The sequence below is a fragment of the Tursiops truncatus genome, chromosome 19 (assembly GCF_011762595.2).
Source record: "Tursiops truncatus isolate mTurTru1 chromosome 19, mTurTru1.mat.Y, whole genome shotgun sequence".
Lineage (NCBI taxonomy): Eukaryota > Metazoa > Chordata > Mammalia > Artiodactyla > Delphinidae > Tursiops > Tursiops truncatus.
Genome location: NC_047052.1, coordinates 17,338,851 through 17,354,767, shown reverse-complemented (window position 1 = coordinate 17,354,767; position 15,917 = coordinate 17,338,851). Strand labels below are relative to the sequence as shown.

The following is a 15,917-nucleotide window of genomic DNA, read 5'->3' as shown; positions in this document are numbered from 1 at the left end:
CAGAAGATGAATTAGACTTGATCATTGCACTTTAAGAAACTTCTAGTTTTTGGAGCTGACAAGTATACAAACATAACATGTGAAAAATAATAGGAAAACACAAATAAGGAAGAAGAAATCAAGGCAGCAAAGCAGGATGGTTAAATCAGTGGGCTGTGGAGTCCAGTTCTTAGCTGTGGGACCTCTAAGCCTCATTTTTCTCATCTGTAATATGGGGATAGCCTTTAGTCTAGGTAATTGCTCTGAAGGTTAAATGATGTAATGTATTATTATTTTTTTAACTGAAAAAGAATTTATTTATTTATAATGTATTATTAAATTGCTTAACATTGAACCTGGCAGATGGAAAGACTTGTTAAAATATATTGTTTGATAAAGCTTAAGCAAAATAAGAATCATGCATGCCACCATGTTTCTGGGGTGTTGATGCCCCTTTCTCAAATTCTTCTGAATTTCCCAGCTCCAGGAGTCCCATTTCCTTGAGATTTATTGTTTTCCCTGGCTTAGGTACCTTTTGATCCTACTAGGATGTCTCCAGGAAGGAATGATGTGGCAAAGGGGCCCCAGCCCCCATACACCAAAAGCTTGAGCTACATCACAGGGGAGGAGAGCTGAGACTGGGAACAGCCCTCAGGACAGGCAAATCGGGAGAATCATCCCCGAGTGGTTGTTATAAGACGTCTAGGACCCACTCCCGAGATTTTCATTCTGTTCCAAATTGATTTTTGATACATACTTTACTAATATTTGAATATAATTGTAATCATAGGAAGGGTTTCACATGATTTTATCCTGCAGTCAGTTCCCTTCCCAGCCCATTTATTTACTGTTTTCTCCCAAACACTGACTCACCTCCTTCATCCTGAGTCAAGGACACTGCTTTGATATGCTACAGTGGCTGCCCCTTTCAGCCTTGGCATGAGTCTTGGCATGAGGACAGATGAGTTCTTTCATCTGAAACCCTCTGCCTCTTGACAGCCATGCATATGCTAACACCTCTCCTCTCAAACCCACTAAAAAACTCACCTCCTTCTGGAAGCCTTTCCTGCTGAGTTCTTTACTTTTGCAGTCCTGTTCCGTGCCACAGGTGCAACTGGGGTTGTTGGGATGTAGCCAGGCAAGTGTTCTTGTGTCTTTGTTGTGTGTGTAAGTTCTGGTTCTTTCCACCAGAGGCAGCATGGATTTGTGGAGAGGGCAGGGCCTCCGGAATCTGGCATGAATTTGTACAGCAGCACCACTCGTGAGTTCTCAGATTCATTCTGGCTGTCCTTTGTCACCTTGGGACTGCTGCTTTATTCTCCTGTGAAGTCGTCTTCCATCCTGGCTTCTCCAGGCAGCTGTCCCCTCCCTGCTCCACTTTCCTTCTCTCCCAGAGTGGACAGAGGGCCCTCTTCTAACTTCCCCAAGCACAATTAAGACCATACGTATGCCCCACCATTTCCTGTAGTGTCCTCTGTCAAGGAGGGTTGATTTATAGGCCCTTCTTCCCTGAATTCTTGTAAGAAAGAAATGCGATCGGGCATGTTCACGGGACTTGGCATGCAACAGGTCATGGCAGATACTTTAGACTGACTGGTTTGCTCCAAATCCATTCCAGCCCCGTCCTAGCTCACTTCCTGAACTGCAGAGGCTGGAGAGATAAACATGACAACATTTCTCAAACTCCCTTGCGGCTCTGGTTCTGTTTATGACTTAGATTCCATTTGTGTGAGACTTTAGAGCTATGAGCTACGTGGAGGGACAGGCAGGTGTGAAGCATCCGTTTTGCTGAGGCCGATCATGGCAAAGGCAATGTGATCCTAGAAACATCAGCTGTGGTGGCAGCTTAGCAGTTCTGAAGCTTCTGGATGATGACAGAGGCTGTGGCTTGTTTGTCAATGAGTTCTGCAGTATAATTTTAGGAGTCATTCCTGGATGTTTAGCCTAGAGTCTATTTCTTAACTTTCTTACTGATTCTGTGAGCTAGCCATACCCTTTAATAAATCCCTTTGTGCTTAAATTAGCAAGAGTGGAACCTGTTGTCTGCGACCAAGAAAACTGACCGTTATGTAGGTGCTCAATAAATGTTAGCTGTTACTATTATTTAAATACTGTGTTGAAGTCTTGGTAAATTACATTTCAGGGAGGAAATTTTTTTTATTTTATTTTTTAATAAATTTATTTATTTTATCTATTTATATTTGGCTGTGTTGGGTCTTCGCTACTGCGCGCCGGCTTTCTCTAGTTGTGGCGAGCGGCGGCTACTCTTTGTTGCGGTGCGCGGGATTCTCATTGTGGTGGCTTCTCATTGTGGAGCACGGGCTCTAGGCACGCAGGCTTCAGTAGTTGCAGCACACAGGCTCAGTAGTTGTGGCTCACGGGCTCTAGAGCACAAGCTCAGTAGTTGTGGCGCACGGGCTTAGTTGCTCCGCGGCATGTGGGATCTTCCTGGACCAGGGATCAAACCTGTGTCCCCTGCATTGACAGGCAGATTCTCAACCACTGCGCTGCCAGGGAAGCCCCAGGAAGGAAATTTTAAACTAGCAACTGTATAAGACCGTGTAAAATGATTTCTACAGTAGCACTGTCCCAAAGAGCTTTCTTTGATGATGGAAATGTTCTATGTTTGCACCCAATATGGTAGCCACTGGTTATATGTGGTTATTGAGCCCTTGAAGTGTGGCTACTATGACTGAGGAACTGAATTTTTAATTTGATTTAATTTTAATTCACTTATATTAAAAAATAAATAACACATGAAGTTGTTAGCTACTGTGTTGGACAGCATAGTCCTCGAGTGTCTCAGCCTTACCTTCCAGAAGGGTCTTGACAGCCTTCTCTGTCTCTAGCCAAGAAACTTCTTCATCAGTTCTTCCTCAATCCCCACTCTGAGGCCACATCTTGATAATCTACAGAGGTTCAACATGCCCGCAACAATGACAACTTTGACACAAGTTTAGGGTCTCATTGTCCCCAAACCCCATTCCAGGATTGCAAATTGGCTTTTTATTTGCAAAACCCAAATGTTTATGGAAGTGCTTTTGCTAAAATGCAATCTGTCTTGAAAGGCAAATCTCAGCTTTCACTTAGAGAAAGAAAACCATTTATTGTATTAAAAATACATATACAGGGCTTCCCTGGTGGCGCAGTGGTTGAGAGTCCGCCTGCCGATGCAGGGGACATGGGTTCATGCCCCGGTCCGGGAAGATCCCACATGCCGCGGAGCGGCTGGGCCCGTGAGCCATGGCCTCTGAGCCTGCGCATCCAGAGCCTGTGCTGCGCAATGGGAGAGGCCACAATGGTGAGAGGCCCGCATACCAAAAAAAAAAAAAAATTCATATACATATTTCCCATAACATCTAGGTATTGAGTTCCAAAAATATTGGGGTCCTGTGTCAGTTAGACAAGTGGTTCTCATATTTTGCTGTGTATTAGAATCACTATAAGAAAGAAACTACTTGCCAGCCACACTCCAGACCAATTAAATTAGGGTTGTAAGAAATGATTAAAGACAACCAAAACTTTATCTGCAACACTCTAATTTTTTTCAGAAAAAAAGAATGTATTCCTATATCAACTAGTAGTTAAAAGTTAATAATAATATAAGAAAAATAATGGTAGGATTTTAAAAGGGGTAATTTATTGTGAGATAAGATAAATAATTATAGACCTGTTATTCAAAGCCAAACTTTTTTTTTCCATTTTGGTTGACTAGAGGCCACAAGGAGACAGTAATCATAGAGCCATCATCCAACAACTCCGGGAAGCTTCTGGAACACAAACATTCACAAAGAGTACAGATTTCAATCAGGCTTCTCTTCCATATAGCGACTTTCACATGTTATATGAATAAACCCAAACGATAAACCATAAGTGTTTTATAGACCTTCCTTCCCATACAACCCAAGGGAAGCTGAGAAAAAAGATAAGAGGTGTCCAAGTTCAGTGTCAGGTGGTCTTTTTATTATTCTCCCCATCCCTCCACTTCCCTACACATAGATGTTCCCTGTGAAAGAACTTGGCTCTATGCAATTCATTCCCAAATGGGATGGTCCCAAAAAGTTTGACGAGAGGAACTCGCATTTCCTGAGATGATTCTCTCTTGACATTAATTCAAATTTAGGAAAGAGCTGCTTAAGCCTTTTATAAATTCTCAAGATTGATTTTATTTCCTTCTGTCCTCCTGGTGCCTCTTTAATCTTCCCAGAGTGATGCTATGACTTTGGTTCATGACTGCAGTGAGTGACAGATAGGAGCTAGCCCTTTCCTCCTGCCCTGATTAAAAAACAGTAGGGCGTTTCCCACAACTTGAGGGCCCAGGTGCTTGGAAATACTGCCAAATACTTCTTCCAACTTAAAAAAAAATGTAATTATATCCTGGGTTATAATTATGGGTTATATTAATAATAATTATTATTATTAATACCTAACCCATTAATTCTGGGCTAGGTAACATATTCAAAATTTTAAACTTCAGAAGATACAAAGAACATAAAGTGACATTTGTTCCTCTGTCCATGTCCCCCAGCTTCCCAGTTCCCTTCCCCAGTGCTACCAGTTTCTGGAGTATCTTCTCCAAAGTAGAGACTTTATGCATGTTTAAAAGAACACACTGGGAATCCCCTGGCGGTCCAGTGGTTAGGACTCGGCGCTCTCACTGCCAGGGCTCAGGTTCAATCCCTGGTCGAGGAACTAAGATCCCCCAAGCCTTGAGGCACAGCCAAAAAAATAAAAGAACATATTTATGTTTTCTTTCCCCTTTTATTCTTTTATTTTATATTAACGATAACACACCATACAAATATAATTTTCATTTGTTTTTATTCCTTCTACTCTTGCCACTAGAATGGATGCTGCACGAGGGGAGGGATTTTATGTGGTATAATGTTATATCCTCAGCGTGTAGAGTGGTGCCTGGAATATTGTATTGATAGTTTCTCCGTAAATATTTGTTGAATAAGTGAATGAACACACACTGTTCCACTTCTTGCTTTTTTTCCCTTAGGAGACCATCTCATTTCAGTGCATAGGGAACCTCCTTACTTATTTTCATGATTGGATAGTGTTCCATTGTCTGGATTCATTATGATTTATTGAATCAGATTCCTACTGATGGACACTAGTTTGTTTCTAATCCTTGGCTCTGAAAAATAGTCCTGACATTCATGTCCTTATACAAACATCATGTCACACATGTGTGAGTATATCTATCTGTAAGAGAAACTCTTAAATGCAGAAGAGCTGGGTCAAAGGGCGAGCTGCGAGGTACATTTTGCCGACTTCTTTTTAATCAAAAGCACCTTGCCATGTCTAAATAGCGTTACTGTGGTACTGTGGTGCATGGCAGTCGATGTAAGCCTGTTCTAAGGAAATCTATCATTAGTGAAATTGCTCTGGTTAGGCCTGAATTTACCACTTCCACTTATTCCTGAAAATCCAACAGAAAACCACCACCCAGGTTGGCACTGTTGGAACAACAGATGCATCTCAAAAACACAACATAGAAAGACAGACGTACACCCTGTGTGATTCCAAAATCAAACAAGACAAATCTAGGTGACAGAAATCAGAACAGCGGCTGCCCAGGGTTGCGGGGCCACTGACTGGAAAGGGGTACTAGGCAAATTTCCGAAGAGATGCAAACACTTATATCTTGATTTGGGTGGTAGTTTACACGAGTGTTTGCTATTTTCGAGATTCACTGACCTGCACTAAAATGTTGACATTCGATTTTATGTAAAATAAGGGTTACTCGAACACTGCAATACGATGACAGTCAATCTGAAAACCAGGGTCGGCTACTAAGCGACTAACGAGGTAGCATATAGACAGTGGATACTTGGACAAAGGGATAATTCACGACCCTGGCAGGGTGGAGCAGGATGGCATGAGATTTCATTAAGCTACTCAGAATTGTGCACAATTTAAAATGTATAAATTCCTTATTTCTGGAATTTTCCATGTAATATTTTTGGACCTTGGTTGACTATGGGTAACTGAAAGGGTGGAAAGCAAAACCGTGGATAACGGATGGGGATAACAGAGAAAATGGCTGGAATGATACGCATACTGTTATAACCTGTATGAATTATTTTGCAAAACTCAGGTATAAGAAAATGCACGTTTCTCAATTTTGCGGGAGTCAAACTTAAATACAAGCCTGTCTGTACCTTTCCAGGTGATGGGGGGTGATACAACCTCAATCATTTTTGGCCACACTGCCCACTTGGCCTCATGAGATTAAAGAAGTATCTGGGGTTTAGGAAATTCAGAAAAACTGGAGAAGGGCCTTTGGTCCACATGGTGGTCCGTGAGATGCTCATTGTTCTGTGTGGTTTACTTGAAGGTGAAAGGCTCAGATTCAGTGTCGGGCTCGATCATCAGGATCCTCTTGGAGGGTCCCAAAACCTAAGAGATGTTTAGTGCTCAGTCTTCCTGACGCCACCAGCCACCTCTGTCCTGCCACCTTCGTCCTGCCACGTTCTGGGGCTCTATGTGGGATTGTTACTCTGGAACTTGCCCTCCCTTCATCCCCCAGAGGGTTTGCACTTTAAAAAAACTATCTTACAGAGAATGGGGGCAGTAGAGAGGATTTGGGGAGACCCATTAAAGCTGGTAAATCCCCAAGTTGGACTCAGCCTCAGCTTTCATTAAATAGCAAATGGGGAAACCGGGAAAGGAGAAAGAAAAAAAAAATTTAATCTTCTAAGGGTTTTGCAAACAATTGGAGTAATTAAAAGTTCTCAGAAGTAGCCGGTGGTGCCCTTTTCACCGAGGGAATGTGGGCCAAGCATGATATATTAAAAGAGAGGGAGCTGCTCTATTGAAGTTAAAAATAATCTTCTGTCACATGGCTAATTTGTTGGAATGCAGCAATTAAAGGGCTCTGGGCTGAGAGAGCTGGAAGCAGCTGGGGAGCTTGCAGGCAGAGTGCACGCCCTGGGGACTGTTTGCAGAGAGAGAAAACACTGTCACAGCTGACTTGGGGCACCTTATCAGAAAGCCCATAAAGGGGGCAGGAAGAAGGAAAAGTGGGGTTGAGTTCAGAGCCGTGACCTGTGGGTTTATCAGACAGTGAAGGGGTAGGTCAGGACTTGTCACCTGTGCTCTGGGATGCTGATTCACTCAGCAAGGATGAAGGCTTTCCAGTTTCCCCTTCACTTTGAAAACGCATACCTTTGAATCCATTTCAAAGGAACACATAACCCAAAGGAGCCCTTTGATCCTAAATCCATGGGAAAAACCAATCTATACAGTCTTTAGGGGCAAAGCTCAGGCCAAGAATATAAATCCTAGATTGGGGAGTTGGGGTGTTTTAAAAGTTTTTGCAATTTTTGAATTTTTTTTTTGAATTTTTGAGTTGAAAGAGTTTTAAGAAAAAAGTTACCTGGTATAATACCTGAATTTTCCAGGTGAGGCAACAAGCTGAGAGAGGCTGATTTGTCCAAGGTCACTCAACGAGCAAGTGACAGAAGCTAGGTTCTAACTTGGGTCTTTAACTAGAGAGGGAACATGGTGGTTAGGAAGTGCAGGATTCCCATGACCCTGATGTGGAATCCTGCCTCTAGGGGCTGTGGAATGCTCTTACAACCCCTAACCCTCTCATCTCAGTTTTACCTTGTGTAGAGTAGGAATAACAGTAGTACCCACCACCTAGAATTGTTAAAATGCATGTGAAGTGTTTAATGTCTAGCCTAGAGTAAATGCTTAATAAAGTGTGAGGACTTCCCTGGTGGCGCAGTGGTTAAGAATCCGCCTGCCAATGCAGGGGACACGGGTTCGAGCCCTGGTCTGGGAAGATCCCACATGCCACGGAGCAACTAAGCCCATGCGCCACTACTGAGCCTGCGCTCTAGAGCCCACGAGCCACAACTACTGAGCCCGCATGCCACAACTACTGAAGCCCACGCGCCACAACTACTGAAGCCTGCACACCTAGAGCCTGTGCTCCGCAACAAGAGAAGCCACCGCAGTGAGAAGCCCGCACACCACCACAAAGAGTAGCCCTGGCTCGCAGCAACCAGAGAAAGCCCTCACGCAGCAATGAAGGCCCAACACAGCCAAAAATAAATAAATAAATAAAATTTTAAAAATATATAAAAAAATAAAATGTGAGCTGTTGGGCTTCCCTGTGGCGCAGTGGTTAAGAATCTGCCTGCCAATGCAGGGGACACGGGTTCGAGCCCTGGTCCGGGAAGATCTCGCATGCCGAGGAGCAGCTAAGCCCGTGTGCCACAACTACTGAGCCTGTGCTCAAGTGCCCACAAGCCACAACTACTGAGCCTGCGTGCCACAACTACTGAGACTGTGCGCCTAGGGCCCGCGCTCCACAACAAGAGAAGCCACCGCAATGAGAAGCCCACGCACCGCAACGAAGAGTAGCCCCCCGCTCGCTGCAACTAGAGAAAGCCCACACGCAGCAACAAAGACCCAATGCAGCCAAAAATTAAAATAAATAAATTTCCAAAAAAACCCCAAACCATTAACCAATTAAAAAAAAAAAAAAAAGTGGGGCTTCCCTGGTGGCGCAGTGGTTGAGAGTCCGCCTGCCGATGCAGGGGACACGGGTTCGTGCCCCGGTCCGGGAAGATCCCACATGCCATGGAGCGGCTGGGCCCGTGAGCCATGGCCGCTGAGCCTGCGCGTCCGGAGCCTGTGCTCTGCAATGGGAGAGGCCACACAGTGAGAGGCCCACGTACCAAAAAAAAAAAAAAAAAAAAAAAAAAAAGTGAGCTGTTGTTCTTCCATAGCTTTTTCTACACCACCCTGCATCAATCTTCTATCGCCATTTTGCATGTTAACTTGCCCACACATCCTCTTTGGGTTGGGTGGGATTGTCTTTCTCTTCTTTCTACCTCCAACTCTCATCCGTTACATATAAAGGAAAAGAGGATCAGTCACTTGCTCCTAGCATTTTCTGCATTCCAACACACCCATATTGTTTGTCTTCTCTCAAGCTATAGGCCCTCCAGCCTGTGCTTTTAGTATGGTTTCCAAGTTGCTGGCAAGCAGAAGTGGCGTCAACATGAAGAAACAAGTATTGGTGCCCAAAATGCAGTAGCCAGAGCTATCTGAATCTTTTAGAATAATACTTGATCAATTTTCAAATTTATAAAGGGCACCACTAACAGAAGGGGCTCTGAACATCCAATGGATGTTTGGGCTTCATAGCCTAAGCACCCCTGGAAAGTGGAGGCCAAGTTCTATGTGTGCACATACATTGCAAAGAACAGACATCTGCCTGACACTAGCTTGAGCCAAAAAAGGGAAAATTTAGTGGCTCATGTAACCACAAGACTAGATTTCGTTTCTGACTACATCAAAGGGTCAAAAACATCCCCAGGGCATCTTTCTGCTTTGTTGGGCTCCATTTTTTTTTTTTTTTTTTTTGTGGTACGCGGACCTCTCACTGTTGTGGCCTCTCCCGTTGCGGAGCACAGGCTCCGGACGCGCAGGCTCAGCGGCCATGGCTCACGGGCCCAGCCACTCCGCGGCATGTGGGATCTTCCCAGACCGGGGCAGGAACCCGCGTCCCCTGCATCGGCAGGCGGTCTCCCAATCACTACACCACCAGGGAAGCCCTGGGCTCCATTTTTTAGAGTCTTGTCACTTGGCAGACAAAACAGCTGTGGAGAGCTCCAAGCTTTACTTTTTCTCCAGTTCAGTATTCATATAAAGAAGCAGTCTTCCTGCCCTTAGTCCTGTTCCCTGATTGGCTGCCTTCAATCAAGTGCCCATTCCTAAAACAACAGGGCCAGGGAAATGAGCTTCTCTCACTGGACAGATTGGATCACATGCCCCATCTGTAAGGAGGGGAGGCAGAGCATCTGATTGGCAGCCCCACTAGCTTCACATACACTAGAATAGAAACAATTCCTCGCAGGGAAGATGGGGCACAGAGACCAGAAGAAAGGGAAAGGCAGGCAGATATAAATCATTAATACCAAAGCCCAGCACTTATATGCACTTTTCTGAGGCGGTGGTTTATAACTTGCTTCCTATCCTCAAAATGTTCTATAATCCAAGAAATAGTAAGAACTTCGGGAGAGGAAAATGCTTTTCCCTCACTCCAAATATTTCCTTCCTGTAGAGGGTCATCATGCCCCAGGCTCCTCTTCATGCCTTCCCTCTCCTGCACTTAGGGGAAGGAGAGCGTTAGGAGAAACTGGGCATGAGTCTCCCAGTGTCTTCCTCTTCCTGGTCACTTAGGATTGAGATGCTGGGAAGGAACACAAGTTCTCTTCCTCCACATGGGGAGGGCACCCTGGTCCACTGTTGCCTGGGACTGTGGGAAAGTCTGTTGAACTAGGATTCAGGGAAGCCTGTTGGGCTCACATGCTCAGCTACATTCTGCGATGTATAGCCTTATCAGAAGATAATTCATCTCCTGACCACTCAGACCGCCAATTGATTCAGAGCCTGAGTAGGGAGGAGGCATGCTATTTATTGAGCCCCTTCTCAAAAGTCAACAAGAACCATCCACTTAGGGTATCAGGCACCCACAGATTCATCCTCTCACTCTCCCCTTCCTGGCTGGTCCCCACAGGAGGAGCTTGTCTCTTTGGGAATCCACAGAGATAGTGGAGTGCTGGGAGCAGGCTCAGAGGGAGGCCACAAAAATGATCAAAGGCAAGGAAGCTAGGTTTACCACAGTAGGTGAGAGAAACTGGGATTATTTCACTTGGAGGGGGCAAAAAATAAAGCCAGTGGTGGGGTGATTCAGGCGTGGCCTTGACCAGAACCATGCTGAGGGTGTGGCATCACTGGTATTTTTCCACAGCCTCACCCTGACCCTGAGCATAGTCATATCTGTCCCTTACCTCTTCCGTCCCACTTGTCTCCTTCTATGCCCACCTCTTTGAAAATAAATTGTTCCACTTCCACAGAGGTGTAGGAGGCACACAAATCAACTTAAATAAAATAACACTATAGTATAATTTCTTTTTGATTACAAAAGTGATACACAATCTGTGAGAAGAACTGAAAAGATACAGAAAATTATAAACATGAAAACTAAAATCAATTCGAAACCCTCAACCCTGAGATAGCTATTAGCTTTTTAGTCTATTATTGTCCAGCCTTCTCTCTCTACATAATTTTAAATGTACTCTTTATTTCTTTAAAAATTTATAGAAATATTTTAAATAAAATAGCGGCATGTAGTGTAAAAGATGAAAATGGTATATTATGCTATTTCTCTTACTCTTATGATCTATGTGTACTATAAAGTGAATATTTTTTATTGTTACCACTTCCTTTTGTCTCTCCTGGCCTTAGGAATGGTTGACATTAATGGCACTTATTTGAGAGGAAAGTACTGGTGTCTTGAGACCCATTTTAGAGACAGGGAACTGTGACTACCCATAGCCACACCCAACTCCTGCTTGTGTGGCCAGGATCACAGGAGACAGAAACAATTTCCTAACATAATAGATAACTGTTGAGAAAAGGGAGTGAAAAAGGTGGCTTCCATAAGCCAGGGTTCTTGACCTTCCTTCTCTATCAGAAATACCCATCAAGGGGCTTCCCTGGTGGTGCAGTAGTTAAGAATCCACCTGCCAACGCAGGGGACACGGGTTCGAGCCCTGGCCTGCGAAGATCCCACATGCCGCAGAGCAACTAAGCCCGTGCGCCACAACTGCTGAGCCTGCGCTCTAGAGGCCGCGAGCCACAACTATGGAGCCTGAGTGCCATAACTACTGAGCCCACGCACCTAGAGCCCGTGCTCCACAACAGGAGAAGCCACCTCAATGAGAAGCCCGCACACCGCGACGAAGAGTAGCCCCCACTCGCCGCAACTAGAGAAAGCCCTTGCGCATCAATGAAGACCCCAGGCAGACAAAAATTAAATACATAAATAAAAAGAAATACCCATCACATCTACCACAGTGGCCTCCCCAGCTCCAAGATTTTGATTCTGGGAGCATATAGCTGCAAATGAACAAAGAGTCAGGGGAAAGTTCTTTATCAGCAGGAGAATTATTTTATTCAATGTGTTTCCTTACATTAGTTGGGACAATAAGGGGAAAGAATGAGAAGAAATAAAAGGCCAGTTACTCAGGCCACTTTTAATGAATCACCCCCCAGTGTCACTACCCATCCCCAGTCAGGAAAAGCTTGAGTTTTTCCATGCCAAGAAAAACAGAGGGCAGGAAGAAACAAATTACGACCTTGTTTGTGTTTTGTGTCTTAACTATTTGATTTATAGGCCCAGATCCAATGATTATGGATGAAAGAAAATATCCCAGTGTCCCAAACCTAACCTGAACTTAACCGGGGTGGGTCTCACGTCCACTGCTCAAAGTTAATGCGAAGTTAAAATGCTTTAAGAATAAAGGTTCAGGGTTTGGGGCTGCCTGAGCAGGCCAGTGGCAAGGCCAAATTCTTTTCTCATCACCCCAATTAGGATGACTACTATGAAAAAATAAGAAAATAATAAGTATTGGAGAGAATGTGGAGAAATTGGAGCCCTTGTGCACTGTTGGTGGGAATGTAAAATGGTACAGCTGCTATGGAAAACAGTATACAGTTCCTCAAAAAATTAAAAATAGAATTACCATAAGATCTAGCAATTTCACTTCCAGGTACTCAAAAGAATTAAAATCAGGGTCTCAAAGAGACCTATACCTAAATATTATTGTTTTTGGTTGGTCTGTTGTTTGCCCAACCATTATTCCTTGTCCTGGGAGGCAGTGGCTAATACATTTGCCTTTAAATCTATTAATGCCCCCCAGGTAGCTGCCTCAGACTTGGGAGAGTTCTGAGTTAGGCAAAATGAGGGCAAGTCTTTTGATCTGGCCCTTCAGGGAGCCACCAGACTGGTTGAAATGAACAACCACAATTCTTTAAGAATGAGGTCACTTCTACTACCTCCAGGACTAAGAACTTCTACTAGGAATGGGGGCTGTTTTTGTCAAAGCTTCTGCCAAACTGAAGAGTAGGGGATGGGACAGGGTAATTTAAAACACCACAAAGCTCTCTGACTGAGAATCAACTGTTTTTACCTTGATTAAGCATTCACCTGGTTGTTATAATCTTTTGCTTTGTTTCCAGAATGCCAATAAAGTTGATTTTGAGAGTAAAAAAGAAAAGAAAAATATCATGTAGGCATGAACTCTCTAGAAAGAAAACAGAATGATGCGTTGGACCAAGTATCCACTTAGGATGTGGTGGCTCACCGAGGCCTCACCCAGGGGTTGACACTTAACCAGACATTAGAAGGATAAAATCTAAATGTGAAGTTGGGCAGAGAGAATACCCCTAAAGTAAGCTTGTGCTCGGCATGTAGAAATCAAACCATCTCAACTCAAAACAGATTCTTGCCCATTAAGATTATTTTTCAGATTGATCTAGATGGAAGGTTGATAAATTCATTTCTGACTCTAAAGTATAGAAAAAGTTCTTTGACCTCACTCATAAGAGAAATGCAAGTCAGACCTGGAGTGTGATACAGTTTTAAAAATGTCTGATTGTTATATTCCAGAAACTTTGATAACACACTCTGTGGGGCTCTGAGGAAACTGGCACTCATGTGCGTTGCCAGTGAGAATATAAATTTGTACCATTGCTATGAAGGGCAGTGAGAATATAAATTGGGGCAGTTGCTAACAGTACGGATGCATGTGCTTTTGGCTTAGAAGTCCCATTTTTTCTTGTACATGTGTACAGTGATATAAGATCAAAGTTATTAATTACAGCATTATTTGTAATTCCAAAACACTGGAAACCCAAGTCTCCATCAGTAGGAGACTAGTTAAATTATGATACATTCATACCAAACTATGAATACTGAACTATGGGAAACTATGCAACTGTAAAAATAAATGAGGAGGCACTTTATGTATTATTATCTAAACATATCTAAGATGTCATTAAGTAAAAATAGCAAGATGCAGAACTGTGATGTTTAGCACCTTTTATATATGTGAGTAAAACTAAGTATAAATATTTATATTTACTTGCATTTGCGTAGAGAAACTCAGGAAGGATACCCAAAAAATTATTAAGTGATTATCTGGGGTGGGTAAGCGGAAGGGAATGGAAAGTATATAGAAAAGGTGGCCAAGAGACTTTTTATTGAGATGTTTAATTTTTTTTTCTTTTTAGTTTTGAGCCTTGTGAAGTATTAAGGACTTAAAAAATTAAATTTAAAACTTGTTCCCTCTACTACCCCTTATCTTAATTTATTAATTTATCACTTAATCTGTAACCATTGTTCACTGCCCTCAGACACTCCCCTGAGAAAGTGTCTACTTAAATGAACGTGGATGATGGTTTATAAAAAGTACATTAGTGCATATAAATTATATCTTTAAAAATCTGATTTAGGGACTTTCCTGGTGGTGCAGTGGTTAAGGATCCAGCTGCCGATGCAGGGGACACGGGTTCGAGCCCTGGTCAGGGAAGATCCCACATGCCGCCGAGCAACTAAGCCCATGCACAACAACTACTGAGCCCGCGTGCCACAACTACTGAAGCCCACGCGCCTAGAGCCCGTGCTCCACAACAAGAGAAGCCACCGCAATGAGAAGCCTGCGCACCGCAATGTAGAGTAGCCCCCACTCGCTGCAACTAGAGAAAGCCCGCGCGCAGCAACGAAGAGATTAATACAGTCACGGAGGAGCTTTCTGTGCCTTGCTACTCATCCTCTACAGACTAAAGGTCACTGACCAGAGACAACTGAAGCATCCTGAGGGCAAAACCAGCCTAAAGGAAACTTTGTGTTTATGGAAACATTACAATGTTTCAAAGTGGCCTTTGGCTCAGTAGACTGTAGTAAAAACAATGGCATCATCCAGTCTCTGAACTAGACCATCTTTATCAAAAAGAACCTGTCACAGGATAAAGAACTTATAAGTGTTAACGTCTTTTCACATCCATGTTTTTTGTCAGCCCCACGTCTGGGAAGTATTGTAGCCTTTTTACGTTTTTCAGTCCCCTCCTTATGCCCTTCCCCTAACCACTGAATTAGACTTTTAACACTCTTAAGCTTTGTCTGTTTTTTCCTCGACAGCTTTATTGAGATATAACTCACATACCATGCAAATCACCTATTGAAAGTATACAATTCAGTATCTTTTAGCATAGTTACAGGGTTGTGCAACCATCACTGCAGTCTAATTTTAGAACATTGTCACCGCCCCCCAAAAAGAAACTTCATACCCATTAGTGGTCACTCCCCATTTCTCCCAACCCCCTCGGCCATGTACAACCACTAAATCTACTTTGTCTCTGTAGATGTGCCTTTTCTTGAAATTTCACATAAATGAAATCATACAGTATGTGGTCTATTGTGATTGGCTTCTTTCACTTAGCATGATGCTTTCAAGGTACATCCATGTTTTAGCATGCTATTTTTACTGCTGAATTATATTTCATTGTAAGGACACACATACACATATACATGTGCATATATAGATATATAGATATACATAAATTTTGTTTTTGAAACATATGAATATTTAGTACATGTTAAAAACAAAAAACATTAAAAGGAAGAAAAGTGGGTGTACTGAAGCCAGGAATCAAAATCCAGGGTAGAAAGCATCCTTATGGATGGCTCTTTGCACAGCTACAGTTTCTTTTGATTCTAGAAACTGGGCTGGGCTGTGGGGATGGAGCCCCACAGTCATAAAACTCAATATGATGGTTCTGGGGGAAGTTCCAGAAGAGGCTGCCCAACAGGCCAGAGAGGTCAGGCTGGCCAGGGGGGTTGGAACAACACTAGGATGCTTGGAATCAAATAACTCTCCCCGAGGCCACATCTTGGACAATATGGGCTCTTAACTTTGCAGTTTCCTGAAGCTTCCCCGATACTGGATGGCCAGGCCTGGCTCTGGGAAGGGGAGGAGAGTGTTGGACTGTGATGGCTTTAAGAGTTTGTCTTCCCACTGGCAGGGGATGAAAATAGGTTGTCAGGGGACATAATACCTTGAGAA

The 15,917-nt window shown here is 43.4% G+C and overlaps 1 protein-coding gene and 1 long non-coding RNA gene across 3 annotated transcripts in view; both read left to right on the top strand.

Moving 5' to 3' along the window:
• LOC141277249 (uncharacterized) overlaps positions 1–15,279 on the top strand; it is a 28,318-nt gene extending 13,039 nt beyond the window's left edge. Inside the window, exon 3 of the long non-coding RNA XR_012328301.1 lies at positions 14,308–15,279. This is a non-coding gene — a long non-coding RNA (uncharacterized lncRNA). The remainder of the gene's footprint in view (positions 1–14,307) is intronic.
• NIP7 (nucleolar pre-rRNA processing protein NIP7) overlaps positions 1–15,917 on the top strand; it is an 85,822-nt gene that overhangs the window by 50,551 nt on the left and 19,354 nt on the right. The window lies entirely within an intron of this gene.